The sequence below is a fragment of the Crocodylus porosus genome, unplaced genomic scaffold (assembly GCF_001723895.1).
Source record: "Crocodylus porosus isolate Cpor-Errol unplaced genomic scaffold, CroPor_comp1, whole genome shotgun sequence".
NCBI classification, from domain to species: Eukaryota; Metazoa; Chordata; order Crocodylia; family Crocodylidae; genus Crocodylus; species Crocodylus porosus.
In genome coordinates, this window is record NW_017728936.1 from 7,351,696 (window position 1) to 7,371,394 (window position 19,699).

Here is a 19,699-nt window from a genome sequence, read left to right on the forward strand (position 1 = left end):
GTCCACTGGGGACCGAGTCCACTGGGGACCAGAACAGTGATACATCTCGAGTCCGCCAGCCCTGAGATGTCAGGTGTCATTTTATACAGAGCTATCCCTGCCTGACACTTTCCACCCTGCCACCTTGGCCTTGTTGCTTTAGCTTGAAGGGTTTGGGAATGTAAAGGAAACCCAAGAGTTAGCTCAGGGATGCTTGGGAATTCTTGGTGGGAAGAAACAGAAGTGGACTCCTTATCAAGTCCACCCTGAAATGCTCACACACTCTGCAGCCACCACCCGGTCCATCATCCCAACAGGATGAATCCTGCACAGCTCTCCTTTACCCACTGACCCACTCAATGCCCAGACACGTCCCATCCATTCCAGTGCTCCAGACCTAAAATTCCACCCAGACATGCTGCACTCCCATATACTCACAGCACAGAAACTGTAACTTTCCAGCCCATAGCAATAAGACAGTCAAGGAGATGTGTGTCAAACCCACGTGAATAAATCAAATGAAATGCCGGACTGGGAAGATTCCACGGTTAGGAAACAAATGGACAAATGTTGGCTGCAAGGTAGTTCCTTAGCTCTAATCTATCCATTACCCAGGCAGAGCTGTATAAGCCTTGGAGCTCAGTATTATATCATACAACACGGTCAAGAAGTAGGCCCTTCTTGGGTGCTGGATGCAACAGCAGCTTAGGACAGCGAGGGCAGAAGAGTCCTGCATCCAGCTGGCACCAGCTGCACAATGGAATAAAGCTAGAAAGCAAGAAACTACCCTGGGATTCAACCATGGTGGTCAGACCAACACCTGCATGCATGCGAGGGATGCCTTTGTGAACACAAGTGGCCATCGCCTTGGTGTCGTACTCTTCCAAAAGACAGCAGCCCCACCAACCCCTGTCACCAAGCTGGGCCAACTCCAGGAACAAAGTGCCACGTTAACAGAAAAAGTCCCTCCCACCTCCTTGAGGCGCAGGGCACCACAATGTTTATCCCTCAAGAACCTTCAAAGGCATCTTACATTTGGAAGAAAAACCTCCTGTCTCTTGATGGGCAAAAGTGAGATACAGGCTTTGAACCCAGGCTGTAGCGAAGTTCCTGTTATCAGGATGCTCCACTCCTTGCTCGGATGAGACAGGGAGCTTTACAGCATATCTTTCCTCAGTGCCACCCCCACTCCTCTCGAGCCTTGGTGGGTTTTATGGCTCCATTCAGGTAAAGGGCATGAATTTACAGCCCCAGCCAGCTGCACCCTCATTGTCTGGTTAATGTACCTCGCTACTGGCTATGGTTCCTGTACACTCCACAAACCCCAACTTTTCCCACGGGCTTTTTGTCACTGATCCCCACACTCTGTGATCACAGAGCAGGCACAAAGTGACATGCTCCTTGCAGAACGAGGAAGAATGCAATAGAGGTGGATATCAACAGCCTCATCACACAGGCACCTGCAGACTCAGCCCCGTACTAAGGGGAAGCCCAGGTCAGTGCAAGGCAACAGTCAGCAGAGTTGCACCTGCTTTTACTATGTCTGAATTTGGCCTGGACAACACAGTGATGGTGCAGGAAAGAGTAGCGGCTGCCCTGGGCTGGGCAACCGCTCTTCTGCCTTCTGATGTAGTAGAACCAGTTGCACTGAGTTACTATTACTCCTAGTTTCCAGTTGCCACAACCTTGTTGCCACCGGAAATGAGGCGAATGGGGAAACATGCCAGTTCAGCCCACCCGTGAGGCAGCTCTGCCGGGGCCCTAAAACCACCAGGACACGTCAGGTGCAGAGGAGCTGAGGTCCCTTCCGGACCCGATGATCTTACAAGGTTCCTGCCAACCCTAAATTTCTGTGAATCTGTGTAAGCACACGAAGCACTGCTGCCTTCTCTGCCCCCGGGGGGCGAGCCCTTTCCCCTTCAGCCACAACAGCCCTGGCTGAAGAGCTGCACCGGAGTGGGAGGGCCATTCAGCCCAGAAAGGTGCACAGGACACCAGATGCTCTTGCCCCTCTTCGACTCCAGAAAGGGGCAGTGGGACCTGGTGGAAGCCCTCGCATGGAGGGAAGTGGCTTCACTCCTGGACGGCAGCACCGCAATGCAGCCAAACCCTGGTGTGCTAGCATTGCATGAATACAGGCCCAGGCTAAAGTTAAGACTCATCCGCATGCTCCATCAGCACAGGAGAAGTGGGGAGTTGGTGGCTGGGCACAGCTGGTCTGGCTTCCTATGCCCCGTGTGCCACAGGAGGTGGAGGGAAAGGCCCTGTCCACCCCTGGCCAGAGCAGAAGCCTCTCTGCAGCACGTTCTTCACTGCCTGACCCTCTTCTCTGCCCAGGGCAGCTGGTTTCCGCTGCAGCTCCCCATGCAGACTCACCACCGGTGTTGCCAGCCCAGCTCTGCCCAGGTCACTGGCACATGGCTAAACATATCTGTGCAGGCTCCTTTCCCCGGCCAGAGGTGGTTAGTGAAGAGCAGCAGGGGCAGGAGAGGGCAAAGGAGGAACCAGAGCCCCTCACCAGCATGTTGCTGTGCCAGACTGGTATTTATAGCCAGGCCCAGGGCGAGTAACCCAGGCGCTTGCTCTGCTGTCACTTTGTGTTTCTCTGCAGCCGGCCGCCGTGTGCTGCTGCGAGCTAGCACTACTCCTGCAGCTGGCTCATCGTCCCTTGCACACGCATGACCACATGCATGCACGCTTATGGCTGTGCTTACCAGCACTTTCACCCTTGTCTGCTCATGTGAATCCAGATACAGAGCAGGAAAATTGACAATCACAATTAAATTACATGGGCTCCCTCTCCTCTGCAATGCAATGGAGTTTTTCCTTTGCCTCCCTACTGGGCCCTGCCTGATGCTGGTATTACATTACTGTAATGCCAGGAGTGTGACCAATGCTTTGAACACCTGACAGATCTTGGAGCAGGCAGCCAGTTCCCGCCCCATCCCTGAATCCTACATGCCTCCTCCCCAGGAGCCCAGACCAGCCCCTACAAGTGCAGCCTCCTTCTCTGGTCTTTTTCCAAGCAGTTGGAAGGCAAAGGGAAACAAGCCAACTCCAGCTCTTGCTTTCCCTAACTCAGCACTCATCAGCCTTTCAGTGCCGAGTCTGGGGAAGAGACAAGGCTGCTGGCGGAGCCATTTGGGAACCGAAGTCCAGCAGAGCAGCTGACATCAGGTTCCTGTAACTCTGGTGAGGCATCATGAGTCCCTCTCCACTGGTGTAAAACTGGTGTCCAGTAGTGAAGAGTCAGACCTCATGACAGCAAGAGGCCATTATGATGGCTATGGCAGGAGAGACCGTGTACTTTGGATTACTCATATGGCATCGTCAGCTCCCACTGCCCTCAGACCTCAGTCTGTGTCATTGCTGGTTGGGGAAGAGGTCTCTCCTGGAGCCAGGGGGTCACTAGCATAGCAGGTAGGGTCATGATGACCTGCAAATTTGCTGAGCTCCAATCCACATAACACAACGCTGGTGGTCCCATTCATCCAGCAAGGACCTGCTAAATACAGTGCGTCTGAACAGCAGAAAGAAAGTGTTTGGAGCAGGGGAGCAGAAGCCAGGATTCCTGGGTTCAATTCCTTACTGCTGGGTTAACTCCCTTCACTCTGCGTGCCTCCTTTCCCTACACGCAGTAGCTGTCTACCCCGAAGGAAGCTGAACTTGACCTGATGCTCAGGTGCGAGGTGTTATAAGGGTCTCACCTCTATGAGACCCCATGAGTGAGAGCATGTGGGGGAGAGGCTGGGTTCCCATTAGCAGAGAGCTGGAGGTGTCCCTTCATGGGGGGAAGGACATGAGGGCAACAGGGAAGGCATCTTCCAAGGGACTGAATGAGAAGGGCACCCTGCAGCTGCACCCCACTGCCCTGTCACCGCTCAGGGCTGCATGGAAAAGGTTCTCAATCAAAGTCTGGGCAGTGAATGCCACTTTTGGAGGCTGCAGTGTGTGGGGCCTTTTCAACATTTACAAAGCACTTGTGCTTTGGGCTCCTGGGTGCCAAGCTCAGCTGGGCTGCAGACAATGCCTGGACGCCAGCAGCCCCTGCTCCTTGCTCTCAAGGCACTGGACCAGGACTTGGACCCAGTTCTGAGCTCTGCTACAGCTTTGGCGTAGGACAAGGCCCTCCCCTTTCTGTTGCCAGATCCTTTGTCTGTCCTGCCACCTTACACCAAGTTCCTCATTGCAGGGATGGCGTGCCTCAATGTACTGCTCTACAACAAGTGAGTAACACTGCCGACCAGTGGAAAAGCTGACCGTGAGCCAGCAGTGACCACCCAATCCCATCCCGTTGACCATGACCCACAGCTGTTCTAATACACACAGCGGCTCAGAGACCTTCTGCCAAGAGTCCCACCAACAGTGTAACCAACCATGTGTAACCGAACACTGGGCCTGCCTGCCTGGCCACCAAACCCACTTTACAAGGCAGCCCTTGAAGAGCTGTGCATGGTACCTAGCTGGAACTAACACCTCCAGCACCTTCACTTATGCTCTTGCCACCCCAGGTAAAGACCTGTCATCCAAAGAGCTGCCTGGGGAGCAGGGTTTCAGTGCCTGCCAGGTAACACACTGAGACCTGCCTTATTTGAAGCATTCTTTCCTTGGCATTTTCTTGGAAAGCATCCCTGGGCAGAAGCCCACGTCCCATGCCTCAGCAGCACCAGGTCATGCGAGGAGTGATGGCAAGCCGAATGATGGGGAGCCACTCTCCTGTACTATGAGCCTGCAAAGCACAGCGTGACCCATGTGGGAGGTACCTGGAGAGGGTCCCAGGCCTGCAAACACCTGCTTCATAACTAGGACTCAATCAGGGCAAATTCTTCCATCACTAACCAGAGAGGTGAAACACTCATCTTCCCTCAGCACATGAATACCTTAAACCTTGTGGTTGACACTCTCTGAAGAGGCCTTGCTCATTCTGTATTAGTCTGGCTGCAAACAGAGGCCTGTGGCGCAGCAGCTGGCAAATTGCTTAAAGATGCAAACTCCCAACGACGGAGGAATTTTCTACTCATCAGAGAAAAGCCATTAGCAGTTTTAAAAAACCCTTTATCAGTTGAGAGATGGGACAAGGCACCCAGAAGGGAGGAAGAAGCACAGAGCAGGAAAGAAAGACAAGCCCCGATGTGGGCAGCCACATATTGCCATGTTAATTCACATGAGATCAACCTGTAGGACATGTTGCATCATGCATGCCTGTTGAAATGCTTGCATAAGTCCAAGCCAGGCACATCACAGGATGCATGGATGCTGATATGTTATATTTACAGCGTGCAAGTCCATGAGCCAAGTGTACTTACATGCACGTGCTTGTGATCACACCATGCTCACATCTGTGCCACTGCAAAACCTTTGAGTGAACAGCTCCGGCCAGTGCCAACTGAAGCAATCGTGGTCTTTCTCCAGGCGGAGAAGGAACAAACACAACACACCTGTGGGTCCGTAACAGCAGAAACACAGCAGAGCTTGGGGCCCTGCTGGCATTACTAAGCTTCACAGACAAACTGGGTGAATTATTAAAGCAAAGGATCTGCCGAAGGATGAGGCTGAAAGCAAATCTCTGTCCAAAAACATAAGGTTCCAAGAGGGCAACAAGACAGTCCTGCAGATACATGAGGGCCTGCCAATGTCTCGCCCCACTTGTCCTCTAGGTCATGTACTTCCTCTTCACTACAGAGAGAGCTGCATACAAATGAATGTATACCTGCCCTCCCCTGCCATGACAGCTTTCAGCTGAAAATCTTCAAGACATTTCCAGACATCAGTTCTTGTAACACCTTCACTTTGTAGAGGGGTAAAGCCAAAGCACGGAGAAGGAAGATGAGCTGACCCAGATCAAACTGGGAAGTGAGGGATGAGCTGGGAACAGCATCCAGGAGCTCAGACTTTCTTTTGACTCCATTATCAACACATGCACTAGAGAGATGCTCAGGGCAGGGACAACATCTATCCCACCAAGGATCTGGGGAAGTGACACCAGCCACTTGGCTCCACTGTACATGGGTCTCCTCTGGGTGTTGCCAAAGCTCCAAGAAGATCCACTGTATTGCATTCAATCCTCACCCTGCAGAACAGATTAGGACACCAAAGAGGTGCAAGACGGTGCTCAAGGCAGTGTCACCTTGACACATGCTCCTCCTCTGCTACTGAGAGATCTTGCCTATGACCTCTGCCAGGAGACCAAGTCAGTCCCCTCCCAATGCAGACACTGCCACCCTGCCTGCCCCACTAGATCCCCATGTGCAGTAGTCACAGACTTGAGACGCAGGCATCATATCCTGCTAGTAAGGGGTGCAGCTCACTGAGGAGGGTGTGCACAGCCAGAGCAGATCACAAAGTTCTGGGTTAGCGTAACAGTAAGCAACCAAGCACTGGGAAAGGAGCATCAATTCATTTCCATTGCAGAATCTTTTATCAAAGCCCAGTCTGATAAATGGCTTAGCCTGGAATAGGGCATGAGGACAGCCGGAGCCCTGCTGGAAAGCACACGAATCCCTAGAGCTATTAGTGATACAGGATGTTCGCTATGCTGAATCAGACCTTTGAGCCATCTCGTCTGGTATCCTGCTTATAGCCCTGGCTTTGAAAGGCCCCTTCCCCAAACAGCCTGTCTGGACAGGTGTACAATGCAAGGAAATACCTTGTGTTGTATTCAAACACTCCCCTGAGAAGCTCACCTCATGTCATCACTGCTCATAACATTTTCTAGCCCCTTTAAAAATCCCTGTGGGTTATGTTTGAGCCGGTGAATCCCATGGGCCACCTATCATGGGCTGTGTAGGGCAGTGTTTGCTTTTAAGATGTGGATCAGGCTTAGGCTGCCTGCTGAGCAAGTGCTCTCTGCACAAGAGCCCTAGGAGCCTGTGGGGTCACTGGTTGGGGAGGGAGGACCACCCCCTAATCTAAAAGCACCAGGCTAGACATATGGGGAATAACGCTGCACTGGCCAGGAAAGATTCCTTGCAGAAGTAGGGACGGGGGCTCCTAGGATTAAGATTATTGCATAGGAATTAGGAGGGAGAGGAATTACGGTTAAAGGTACTGAACTGGGACCCAGGAGAATGGGGTTTAGCTGCCCAGATCTGTGCAGGCTGGGCTCGTCTGGCACACACTAGCCCTCCTCTCAGCTTGAAATAGCGTAGTCGTGTCCTTGGGTCGCCAGGCTATGTAGCACTGCCGAGTGAGAGAGACAGCCCAGTCCCTGCACCGCATGGATGCAGCCATGCTGCTGCTGGCTGGAGAGGGTAGCATGCACAGAGCCACCCGATGTGTCTGAGAGTGCTGGGCAGGGTAACCTTATGGTTTAGACATGTCCGGCATGACTGTGGGGAAGCAGCTCAGCATCCTGGAGTTCTGGAGTTCCTATTAAGGGCGTAGGAAGATATATTCATTAAAGACTGTGAAGTCTTGTGAGGCTCTAGCAGGGGTGTGTGTGTGCACATGCACGTGCGAGTGTCTAGAAAAGGATGCAGAGATCATTGTGAGCCACACCCTGTAATCTTTATCCCAGTGTCTGGCCCAGGCACCAGCTCGTGGACTAACATGAGCAGCTGGAATCTGTAAAGGAGCTGGAGAATTTGAGGCCTGGTGATAGGCAGAGGGAGGGTTTAACCTCATGTCTCAGCTGCACGGGAGAGGAGATGACTCCAAGAGAGCTTTGGATTCGAGGCCTGTGGAGCGAGACAACAAGCTGCCTCTTGAGGGACCTGCTGGGCTCGTGCCCCTTCTGCTCAGACGATGTTGTGCCCAGAAAATACACTTGCCCTACAGGTCTGGGGGAAGCCCTAGCGCGGGGGCTGCTGGGCTGGACCAGGCCTGTTCCCCATCTGTTCTAGCGGTATGGCTCTGGCAGCGGGCAGCACCAGATGCTTGACAGGAAGAAACCCTGCCATTACGAGCCAACCAGGCTGCCTCAACAATCACTGCTTTCCTGGGCAAGGGGCTCATTCCTCATTTTTATATACCCCTCAAATGCAACATGGTGCCTGCTCCTCCAGCCTGCCATGTCGTAAAGCAAACACCTGGCATCCTGCACTTGAAAGCTCTGGATGAAATGAGCGGTGACAGCGGCTGAGGCCTTTCCCTGAGAAGGTCTTGCAGACAGATGGAGAAAGTGCCCCAAAAGGCCACAGCCCTCTGGCATGTCCCTGTGGAAAAAAACCCACCTGGAACCAGCCAGCTTCAGGGTTTGATTTGTCACCCCGCGACAAACGGGCAGTGTCTGAATGCAAGCTACCACAGCACCTGCTCCTCTCTAATACAAATCTGCCCGTGGGAAGCAGTCTGGGGAGAGAGACTGGCAGTGTGGGAGCAGAGGCTAGAGAGCAAGGATCTAGTGAACGAACCATAATCGTAATAATGATGACGACGACAATAATATATCTCGTGGGCCCTTCAGAATGCAATATTTGCCCTAGAAAACCACTCCCCCCATTTTCTTGGGCTTCTACTGTTGCTTCTTTAGGGCGATTCAAAGGAGAAGTCAAGGGACACCTGAGGAGAAAAACCCAGCTGCCCTGTAGAAAGCATCCTCATCTCTGCTAGCAGTGAGCTCTCTGCACAGATGCCTGCCGGAGAAAGCCCTGCCACTCTCTAAGCGTGTATCGCTCACACGTTCTTCTGCTGGGGAGTTTGCATCGGTCACTGGGGGAACTGCAGCTCTCCCTGTTATTGCTGCTGTTTATCGCAAGCAAACATTGCTTGCAGTGCATTGTAAACTCACCTGGCCCTTTGCATCGGCAGCCAGCCAGGCTCTCCAGGCCCCCCAAAGAACTGGCAAGCAAAGCTCGAACAAAAGACAGGCATGCAGCACAGCTGGCAAAGGGAGGCTGTGGGGGAAAGGGGCCAAGGCAGAGTATGGTGATTCGCTTGCTAGGTGAGAGTGCTCGATCCCTGAGCCCCCTGGCCTTACCAGACACTACAGTGATAAGGGCAGGACAGAGACAAGGCTGCTGACTCCAGCAAGCCACAGGTCAGGCCTGCAGTGCACAAGACCTGGGGTGTTATTCCGAGTGCTGGGAGGTGCCAGCCACTGCAACTGGCCACAGGACTCCCCAAGACCCGCAGCCTCGAGACCTTGCAGTGAGAATAGATATGCAGAGGGGCATCACAAGCCCTTTTGGGTGCCAGGCTCTGAACAGCCTGCATGGTCTTTCCCTCCCGCAGAAGGGTTCAAGTACTGCTGTGCCCGGCCCACCTCGTTCTGCCTGGGCACAAGCCTCTGCACTCCCTCCTTCACTTTGGTGGCACCTTCCCTTGGCTCTGCCTGGAAACCAAGGGTGCCTTCAATTCACAGCTCCCTGACACTGCCCAGTGCCTGAGCCCACGTCGGTGACAAGCCTCCTCTTGCCTTCTGTGGCCTTTGGAAAGCACTCATCAGATCCCAAGGACCCCTGAAGCTCCTTTGCTGGCAGCATGCACTGTCCTAGAAACACCACCCAGAAAGACAGGCTCTGGGGTTAAACGTGTGCATGAGGCCTGCTTCTTCTGCCCAGCCCCTGCCCACCCCAACTCATGCAAGCCATGCCTGTCTCCTGGGCCTCTCGTTCGGGCTGAGGCTGTCTGACTAATGACTCCAAGTTCACATGCCTGCGCTGGCCAGGCTGACAGCTTGTCATTAGACACTCCGGCTTTTAGTGGGCTTTATAACTCGACTGTGCTCTGTGTCGATGGCCCCTGCATGAGTTCACATGCAAAAGTTTGACCAGTAATGAGGGTTCAGGATGCGAAAGACATGAAGACGCAATTATAGGTCAGCTGCCCTCAGCCTGCTGCAGGAGCCCTCTTGCTGGCACTTCAGTGCCCGCTGCCCAGGTCCTCAGCCCTGATCACAGAGAGGGCCCTCCTGGGATAACGGGCTTATCCTGTTCCTAAGTTACTTAACGCTTCATTTTCCCAAATGCTTCACAGCTCCTCACTGAAAAACAAAGCTTCCACAGAAATCGCTGCTACGTGGAGTTTTCATGTCTGGCAATGTAGCTGAACTGGCATCTATTTACTGTGTGGTCTCAGCCTGGGCACTGCACTGGGTATGCCAGAGCCACTGGCTGGTGCTTGGAAAACTGGCTGCTACATAACGTGATGGGACTTTCTCTCCAAGGACTTTCCCCTTTCCTGTTTCCTCCAGCTTGTCACACTTCGGGCCCAATCCTGCCAGCCTACATTAGTAATCATCACCACTCGTGCCAGCACTTGGCCAAATTCACACGCTTCGCTTGTGCCAGGTGTTCCATGGATACAAATGGGGCCCTGGGCACACAGAAGGGAGGCAAGCCTTGGCTGGTTGATTTAAACAGATCTGTTGGTGGGAGGGATGGCTGTTTCTGAAAGGAAGGGCTAAAAGCTTGGGGTCCCACAGCACAGCCCACACCTTGCTCTGATCACACCAGCTGGCAACACTCACTGTGGACGCACGCGCACACTCATGATCTCCACAGAGAGCCATGGAACAACGCACAAGATCCCTCATGGCCCCTTTGAGTCTAAAATTAACATCGGACTTGCAGCCCCTGGAATACGTGTGGAGGAAATTACATCCATCAGCGGCACGTCAGGACTCAGGGAAGCCTGCATCACACAAGCCAGAGGGGCCCTTCACTAAAATGCACCCTGCACGAAACCAAGTACTGGAGCCCTTTTACCAATGCACCCGGGGGCTGGGGCAGCACATGATGGGTCCCCACGGCCACTTCAATAGCCACGCATGGCAAGTCAAGACAGGGACTTCACTGAGACTAGGGACAACATCCATGCAAGACTTCAGACCCTTTCAAAGCTTTCCCCAGCAATGGCTGGGTTGAGCTGCCTGCCCAGCTTGCTCCCTCCCCCTCCTGCTTGCCCCCCATTTCTATGTAAAGTTGCACTTGCTGCACTGGCTAAGATGAATGATGCCTCCCAAGAAGCAGGTGCCCAGGAAGGGAGTCGGAGAGAGGCCCAGATGGGGTGAAGCAACCTTTGCAGAGCGATTTCTCTGCCAACAGACTCTCCCCTCAAACACCCCATCAATCTTCCCCAAGACGGATCTCTCCACAGATGACAGACCAACCCCTTCCACCACCCTCACCCCACCTGCTCCTCTAAGGTAAAGCACTTTGGGCACTTTTCCTTGAAGCTGTGCCAGAAGTTGGTGCTCAGCACCCGTGAAAAGAGGCAGGGCTAAGGCAGGGGCCGAGGGACTTTCCCACTGCCCCTGGCTTCGCTGCCTACACACACACATTTACTGACTACAGTAAAGGGCATCACGAGGCTCTCTCCATTGTACTGCCACAGCGCCTGCACCAACAGCCAAATGTTATCCCTTGAGGCCAACAGCTCGCTTCCCAGGGAAGCGGAGGAGCAGGTGTGTGAGCCGGATCCTCAGCCTCCCCGTGAGGGTCGCTGGCACTTCTGAGGCACCTGCCAAAGTGCTCTCCCAAGCTGGGTTGAGCCTGGGCAGCCCTGGACCCCGGCTGCATCCTAACAAGGTTGAAGGAGGGCTGGAAATCTCACTCTGCCTTGCTTTCCTCCCCCCGCGCACAGCCTGGATATCGAATGCTGGGCATAAAGGAACTCTGTCCAGCGCAGCCCCGCCACGCAAGCAAGAGGAGAGAAGAGTTACCTTATTCTGGCAGCCTGAATCGGCCTCTCTCTCCATGGCAAGCTGGGCAGCGGCTCCCATTCATGCCCGAATCCTCGGGAACAGAGGCACAATTCAGAGCCGCTGCTCTGCCTGAGCCCGGGGCTCCCCCACCTCCTCTCCTCCTCCTCCTTATTGCTTTGGGGTTTCTCCCCCTTGTATCCAAGCAGAAAGCAAGAACCTGCTTCTTCGAAGCAGCTCCAGCACCACGATCCCTCCTCCCTGGCTGCCTTTGGCGGAGCTTTGCTTCCCCAGCTCTGGTTCCCTGCAGCCTGGCGTTAAGAGAAAGAAAGAGAGTGAAGGAGGGAGAGAAGAGAGAGAGCGAGCGGGGAAGGGAGGGGGCTGAGGGGTGCGGGGGGAAGGAGGCAGAGCCTGGCTGACGGGTTTGTGTCTAAAGAAGCCAAGCCAGCTCCCTCCCCCTCGGAGAGAGGAGGGCCTGCACTGCTTATGGTCTGTACCAATTTCTTCCACTTAGGCAGGGGGCACTTCTCCCTGCCACGGGAGGAAGAGCTGGGAAAGGCGCTGAGATGTCCCCACCAGGAATTGGTTTCTGCTTTCCCCATTCTCAGCATCTCCCCCAGAGTTTGCAGCCGCAGATGGGGGGAGATGCACTGCCGGCTCGGTGTGCGAGAGGTGCAAGCAGGGAGCGGCTGGGGGATCTGGCTATGAGGAACCAGGGGCATCTCCCTGGTAGAGACGGGCCTCCCTTAGCTGCTGCAGGGGCCTGGGGCCCTGACCCCTCCTGCACTGGGTCCCGAGCTGTGCAGACACGAACCATGTGCAGACACAAAGCAGAGCTCAGATCCAGCCTAGGTCCAGCTCCCTCTGTCTGCAGCATCCTGCAACCCCTTGTGCCCACCAATACTGACAGCCCCAGGTTTGGCAGGCAGTGGGCAGCACTTCTGCTGTCCCATCCAGCTCTCTGTAGGGCCACATCTCTCCATGAGATGACGACTCCTCCCCTGGTCCCCTTTGGGATGCACCCTCTTCTGCTTCTCCCAGTAGTTTGCAAAGACCCCCAAAACCCCTGGCCACCCCCTTTCCTCCCACCTTCTGGGGCAGGAAGCCAGAAGGTGAAGCTGAAGTGTAACTTTCCAAGCTGGGAGCACAGGGCAGGAATCAAGGGATTTATGTCCTGCTGCTGCAGCCCAAGACCAGGAGAGGGGATGGAGGGACTGTGCTTTGCCCAGTGGGGCCCCTGGGAAAGAGCTGCTGTTCAGAGCCAAGGCTTTGAGCAAAGGGAGCTTGCCCCAGGGCAGCTCTGAGGGGCCAAATGGGGGAGTGCCAGGCCCAGCAGGGAGGTCATCTTACCCTGTGATCCACAGGCCATCTCAGCAGGGCCAAGAGAGTGCAGTGCCATGCAGTGCTGGCACCATGGAGGAGGCCAGTCTTGAAGAGGACACCTCTGAGCAGCGGCGCAGGAAGGAAAGAGGGCCCATGTCTGTGGGAAGCCCACAGCCCCCACCTTGTCCTGTCAAAGGGTCCGCACAGCAGCAAGAGCATGGCAGCATCCTCACCCACCTCCTGATGCCAGGAAAGAAAGGGTGCCCCTGATGCACAAGCATCTGGCAAGGGAAATTCAAGACACCCCTTTCCCTATTAGCTGGTTGGATCACATTGCACAGGTGTGGTTAAGAGATCCAGCTGTGCAAGAGCAAAGGGCTTCCTGCATCACCCCTGAAGAGCTCTGCACTACCAGAGCTCTGCCTCCTCAGCAGCAGCAGCAGCACTGCATCCCCTAAACATTCAAATCCACGTCTGTGCCTCTCCCCACTACCAGAGTTTGGGGGGGGGTCTGATCCAGGGTGTGCAGTTCAAGCCCTCCTCTAGGAGATACGAATAGCCCAAGCTCAGGGAGGTGCATCTTGATCCCCTCCTCTCCGGCAGGCTTGAAACATTTAGCTCTTTTCTTTCTTCTGCTTTTTCCCCCCACTCACAGCTCTCCAGTGCAGACAGTCTCATGTAGCAGCTGCAAACACTGAATTCCTAACCACTATGGTGTCACGGAGCTGTCCACCCCGCCAGCGGCCCTTCTCTTCAGAGAGATGGCTGTGTGGGCCCAGGCCAGTTGTGGCCAGAAGTCACTTCTTGGGGGCCTAGGAAAAGCAAGCTGATGGTCTCAGCAGTCATGGAAGCACCAATGTCTTAATGATCCTAATGACCTGCTTTCTGCCAGTCTCAGGAGAGCCCTGGTGTGAATAGGCTAAGGCGTGAAGGACTGCCCCCCCTTCAGAGGAGAAGTCTCTTCAGCAGGGTTGAAGGTACAGTGACAGGTTGGTGGTGTTTCTGGGGGGGCAGCTTACCCTGTGGCTGCTCCACAGGTGAACAGAAGAGGACATCAGTTGCTGGGACTATCAGTCCAACACCTTTTGCAAGAGCTGGTGAGACCGAGTGCATCATATTATAAGTGCACCCTTACTGTGAAAAAGGCTAACACCATACTGGGCTGCATTAGAAGGAGCATTGCCAGCAGATTGAGGGAAGTGATTCTTCCTCTCTCTTTGGCACTGATGAGGCCGCGTATTGGAGTCCTGTATCCAGTTTTGGGCCCCCCCACTACAGAGAGGATGGGGACAAATTAGAGAAGGCAGCAGAGGGCAATGAAAATGGTTCAGGGGCTGCAGAACGTGACTTCTGAGGAGAGACTGAGGGAACTGGACTTCTTTAGTCTGGAGAAGAGGAGACTGAGGGGGATTGACTATCAGCCTTCAACTCCCTGAAGGGTGGATCCAAGGAGGATGGAGCTGGACTGTCCTCAGTGGTGGCAGATGACAGAACAAGGAGCAGTGGGCTCAAGCTGCAGCAGGGGAAGATTAGGTTGGATATTAGGAAAAACTCTCTCATGAGGAGGGTAGTAAAGCACTGGAATAGGTTATCCAGAGAAGTTGTAGATTCTCCATCCTTGGAGGTTTTTAGGGACCAGCTAGACAAAGCCTTGGCTGGGCTGATACAGTTGAGACTGGTCCAGAGGGTTGGACTAGATGTGACCTCCCAAGGTCCCTTCCAGCCCCCATTTTCTATGAATCTGTGCTATACCCCAAAGAGAGCCCAGCCCCTGCCCTGCTGCTTTCCCTGTAAAGGGTCTAATTCCTGAATGCGAAGCGGATGCTGCCTGCTTTGTCCTTGGGCTTTATCATTTTCTTGAGGTACCTAGGGAGAGATCAGCTCCAAATATTCTACTTGCCTGGCAATTTAGTGCCAATTCAGCTAGTAATAAGGGTTTCACTGAACTCTATGTCTATTAAAAATTAATAATGTCCAATTATATCAAAAGGGCGACGCTGTCCTGGGAGCCAGGGGCATTTTTTATAAAGCAATCTGAGTGCCCCTGCCCCAGAGAGGGCATTGGGGACTCTACCTGGGATCTGTCGTAGGCAGACTGTGAAGGGGGTGTCACAATTTTTCTATAAGAAGGAAAAAATAAATAAAAGAAAGACGTGTGCTGCAAAATGCAGCAGGTAGGTTTTGACACAAACTCGGTGAGAGATGCGAGGGGATCACTGTATCTGGGCTTTATAGAAACTGGGGGAGCTGCAAAAATACCAACTCAGCTCTGGATCAGTCTCAGAAGATCCACAAAGGTCATGGCTGTTGGGCTGAAAAGGGGCTGTGGCCCAATGCTTATTGCAAAGAGCAGGAGAAGGGGACACATGAGAAGGGGACACATGTGCGCACACGCGTGCACACACACACACTGAACATGACAATGCCATGGTGCATGTGTCTGGAGAGAAAAAAATTGCAGCCTCTGAAATTCAGTTGGAGCTTATCCTGTGATCAAAATACAGAGCAATGGTGCAGAGCACCTGATCTGGAGTTCAGCAAGGTTGCGTCTCTGACCTTAGTCTGCTGTGTATTGACTTGCTTGCATGCGTGCTATGTGCACTGCACACTCACTGGAGCCGACTTCCAGGAGAGGGCAGGGCAGGGCAGGGCAGAGTGGGGGGCAGCAACTCCAGGAAAGCTCCCAAGAGACATGGGCATAGCAGCAGGAAGGGTTTTTTTGCCTAGGAGCAAGAGCATTTCACAGCGGACATGAATCTACAACACGCAGCGTAGCAGTTGACAGCAGAGCATATAAACGGAGCAGCATGCCCACCCCTTCTTCTTATTGCAGCACAAACACTGGACGAAACTATGCACCAAAAATATTCTTTGGGTGAATGCAATGTAAATTCTCTATCTTAAATGTCATTTCTTAAATATTAATGCTGTGCTTCTGGCTAGGTTTATGTGAGGTTTATTACCAAGGGATCATAGCACAAGAAACCCTGAATACAGCCACTTGCTGGAGCAGTCAGCCTCCCAGCCCGACAAAGGAGCCCACTTACTGGAGCGGCTGGATAGCCCAGTTCCTTTGCAGCACCTCCTGGGCCCGATACCCACTTGGAGCCAGGGCTGAAGCAGACTGAATCTCAACTGGCTTTTCCCTGGGAAGGAGCAGAGCTAAGGCTCTGCTCCTTTTCCACCCTCTCCCCAGCGCGCACAGCTCGCCATCTGGCATCGTCAGGAGGATCTCTGTTTGAAATCTGGCTGCAGCTAGATGGGAACAGGAGCGGATGCCTCTCTCCATCGCTAAACAATGGTCTCATTAGAAGAGGTGGAGCGGAGAGACAACAGAGGGCAAATATTTAGAAAACAATGGGATACGAGGTGGCTGCAAGCGCACGCATCCAACGTGGGATGCTGAGCTGAAGGAGAGCTGCTGGCCGGAGCAGGAACAAAGCAAGGGCCTGCCACCGTGTACGACTTGCAGCTCACCGGCAGCACTAGCCCCAGTTCTGCCGACATGCCCAACAGCCTGGCTCTCAGCCGTCTCTCCGGTTCAGGCTCTGGGCGTGCCACTGTCTGGTCCCAGGCTTTTATGGGGTTTCTTAGGCCTGCCTGTAAGCACCCAGCCTTTCAGTGCTGTGACTTGGGAAAGATGCTGATGAGGAGAGGGAGACAGAGAGAGAGGTGCATTTGCAGCTTGCCCAAGCAGGACCCAGCAGCCTTAAGCATGTCAGAGCCGTCGCTCCCCCACGACACTTGGGCTTCTCGATTTGATGGTGTTTTGTCACAGAGCAAAGAGGATCCTGGGATCTGGGTGCTGGGAAATCTCATGCTTCGGACCCCTGCTCAGCTTTGCTAAAGCACTTTCCCGCTGACCTGGGACAACTCCACTTCTTCCCACACGAGGGCTTCTAAGCACAGGCTGCCAGGAGCCATAAATCAAGCTCTCATCACTGCTTCCATTTACTCTCTTTGTAATAAAAATCTCGTCCTGCTTGTGTTGCTTCCTGTAAAGCATCAAACCCCACCCTCTCTCTTAGCAATGGATAGTCCCCTCTGCAGGCAGAGATGCTTCATTGTCCAGTACTTGTGCAACTCACTGGCTCTGTGCATGCTAGGGACTGGGACACCTTCCCGCTACCCGCTATCGGAGTGGCTCCTGTGCACTTTGACCCTGAACGTCAGCCTCAGCTCTGGTGCAGAGTGTGGCATTTTCCGAGTAGAGTGGTTGCAATTTGGAGAGCGCATTTCCAGATGGGGATCTTTCCTGGTGGCCAGAAGCGATAGTATCCAGACGTCTGGCTTGGCTCTCGAGTCTGTAGCAATGCTTCAGGAAAGCCAAGGCCTGCAAAGCCTTCTGGCCTTCCAATCCCTGAGCTGGCAGAGCCCAGGGCATCATGGATGGGATCAAGCCAGGCTTCAGGAAGAATCAGCACAGAGATGTTCCCCCTGCAACAAATTTTCTGCCACTGACACGTGACAGCCCTTACCTCTGCAGCTCATTTTGCAGAAGAGGGGGCAAAAATAAGGGCTTTTCAGTTGGGGAAAAAAACAGCCCTCACCCTTGAGCTACTAGAGACACTTCCTCATTAACCAGGTTGTCCTTTGGCCTCACCTGGAAATAGCCAGCCAGCTTTTGAAGGGCTACAGGCAGAGGTGGCAGTACTCGACCATATGCAGGTCCTTCGAGTGGATCCTAGCCCTGGGCTGCCATTATTCCATTACTGGAGAGAGTTAATACCAGTGGTGGGGGAAAAGGGCAGGGTAGAGGATCCTTAGACTCCTTGGCATCACAGAGGGAAAACCTTCCTGCGACCACAGCCACAGCTCTCGCATGTTCTCTCATCACCCACCTCAGGGTCACAAGCAAGAGGAGGGACAGCTGCACATCTACACTGCTGGAAGTCTGCTGCCTCTATGGTCAGCTCCCAGAAGCAAAGCCTGGTGAGAACGGGAGACCTTGGAGAAAGCCCCAGGAAGCAGCGTTGGTCAGCAGGTGGCACTCGTCCCTTTGATGAGGAGGCCAGGGAGCCAAGCCCCAGCCTGCCCATCTGCAGCTGGGTTCTCCTCCAGTGGAGGAGCCTCAACCTTGAGCCAGAGAGACCGGTGTCCCCAGTCAGGCTGTATGAAAGCAGTGCCGAGGAAGGGAGAGCCATAAGTCTCCGAGAGCTCTCATCTGACAGCAGTGCTTCTTAATGGATTGGAGGAAACCAGTTGCTATTAGTCTCTAACCCTGCACGGGCTAAAAATCCATTGCAGGTAGACCTAAATCAGGGCAACGTCTAAAAGCAAATGGTTTAGCAAGTCTCTGGCAGGAGTGATTCAATAACCCCTGGACTCCTTGTCCAGCTACAGCCTCTGTCTGATCGTTACCCTGGCTGGAGTCCAAGACAGAGATTGTTCAGAGACTAGTGCATCCTGGCTGGTACTAAATCACAGACCTTTAAACTGTTCTCAGTGGGATTTTAATTCAGTGGAAAGCACGCTCCACCCCCCACCCCACCCGCTGAAAAAAAAAAGAGGCAGCGTTTGGTGCTCTCTGCTCTGTAATTAAGCTCCCTGCTTCCAGCCTAACAACCCACCACAGGGGCAGTGTGTGGGTCAGCCGTTCTTGCCTTTGCTCTGGCTACCACAGCTTGAGACCCAGAGGGAGGGGTTGAGAGTACAGGACAGAGCATGTGCTGCTATCTGAGCTCCAGGACTCTTGGCCTATTCTGGGAGACCCCCAGGGTGAATGTGGCCAGAGCTGACTCCTCTGCGGTTCTCAGCCCCCCGACTGCATAGCGGAGGAAATCCCAGCAAACCACCAGCATTCGACTCTGCCTAAGCATCTCTATGAGGTGTCTGACATGCCTCCCCTTCTAGGGCTACTGTCTCCACCACACTCTCCTCCTGCCTTGCCTTCACTGCCCCACATCCAGTGCGAGGGGCAGAGGAGCGCAAACAATCACAAACTCCTGGAAGACCGTTTTAGACTGGACATAAGGAAAAACTTCTCCACCGTCCGAGTCCCCAGAGTCTGGAATAGACTCCCCCAGAAGTGGTGCAAGTGCCTACTCCGGATACCTTTAAGAAATGCTTGGATGCTTATCTTGCTGGGGTGATCTGACCCCAGGGCCAGATTTAGGCTTAAACTACTTAAGCTCCATTTTAGAGCCTCACAATACGAGGGGCCTCTAAATAAGAAAAAAAAACCTGACTCAATATCAAGTTTTATAACAATCAGTTGGTAAATAAAGGAGATATGGGAAAATGACTCTCTAAATATGATGATTTTCATTCTAATCTGACAAAAATATACATACGTTGGATTATTTTTATTGTATGGGGCCTCTTAAAACAGACATAGTTTAGGGCCTCAGCATGTCATAATCTGGCACCGTCTGACCCAGCTGACTTTGGGGAAGGGGGCTTGGACCCGATGATCTTGCAAGGTCCCTTCCAGCCCTGATGTCTATGAAATGTATGAAATCTATGAGCTGGCCAGCACTGTTTCTTCCTGCAGGTGCAGCTGGTAATAAGGTGAGACAATTATCCCACCCCCACTGTGGGACTGCAACACAAGGAGCTGGAACAGCAAACACCCTGCGGGCACATTGGTAATCCTCAGCTCCCGCATGCTGTGGGACAGAAGTTTTTGCTTTCTGTTGATAAATATGCATTTTAGGATCCTCTCAAACAACAGGGGTGACCCGAGTTCTGCTTCAGGATCCGATGGGAACCCAAGCAGCCTGCTGTGAGGGCACAGTATGCGGCATACATCATGGCACTAGTTCCTCTCCACCTTCACCTATTTGATCCTGTTCACTTCAGAGGGATTTCAGAGGA

General features: G+C 53.5%; 1 protein-coding gene across 3 annotated transcripts in view; it reads right to left on the bottom strand.

Moving 5' to 3' along the window:
* B3GAT1 (beta-1,3-glucuronyltransferase 1) overlaps window positions 1–11,947 on the bottom strand; it is a 46,355-nt gene extending 34,408 nt beyond the window's left edge. For all 3 annotated transcript variants that reach the window (XM_019547036.1, XM_019547034.1, XM_019547035.1), the window contains exon 1: window positions 11,582–11,947. The gene's annotated coding sequence lies outside the window, so the exon portion shown is untranslated. The remainder of the gene's footprint in view (window positions 1–11,581) is intronic.
* Window positions 11,948–19,699: the final 7,752 nt, after the last annotated feature.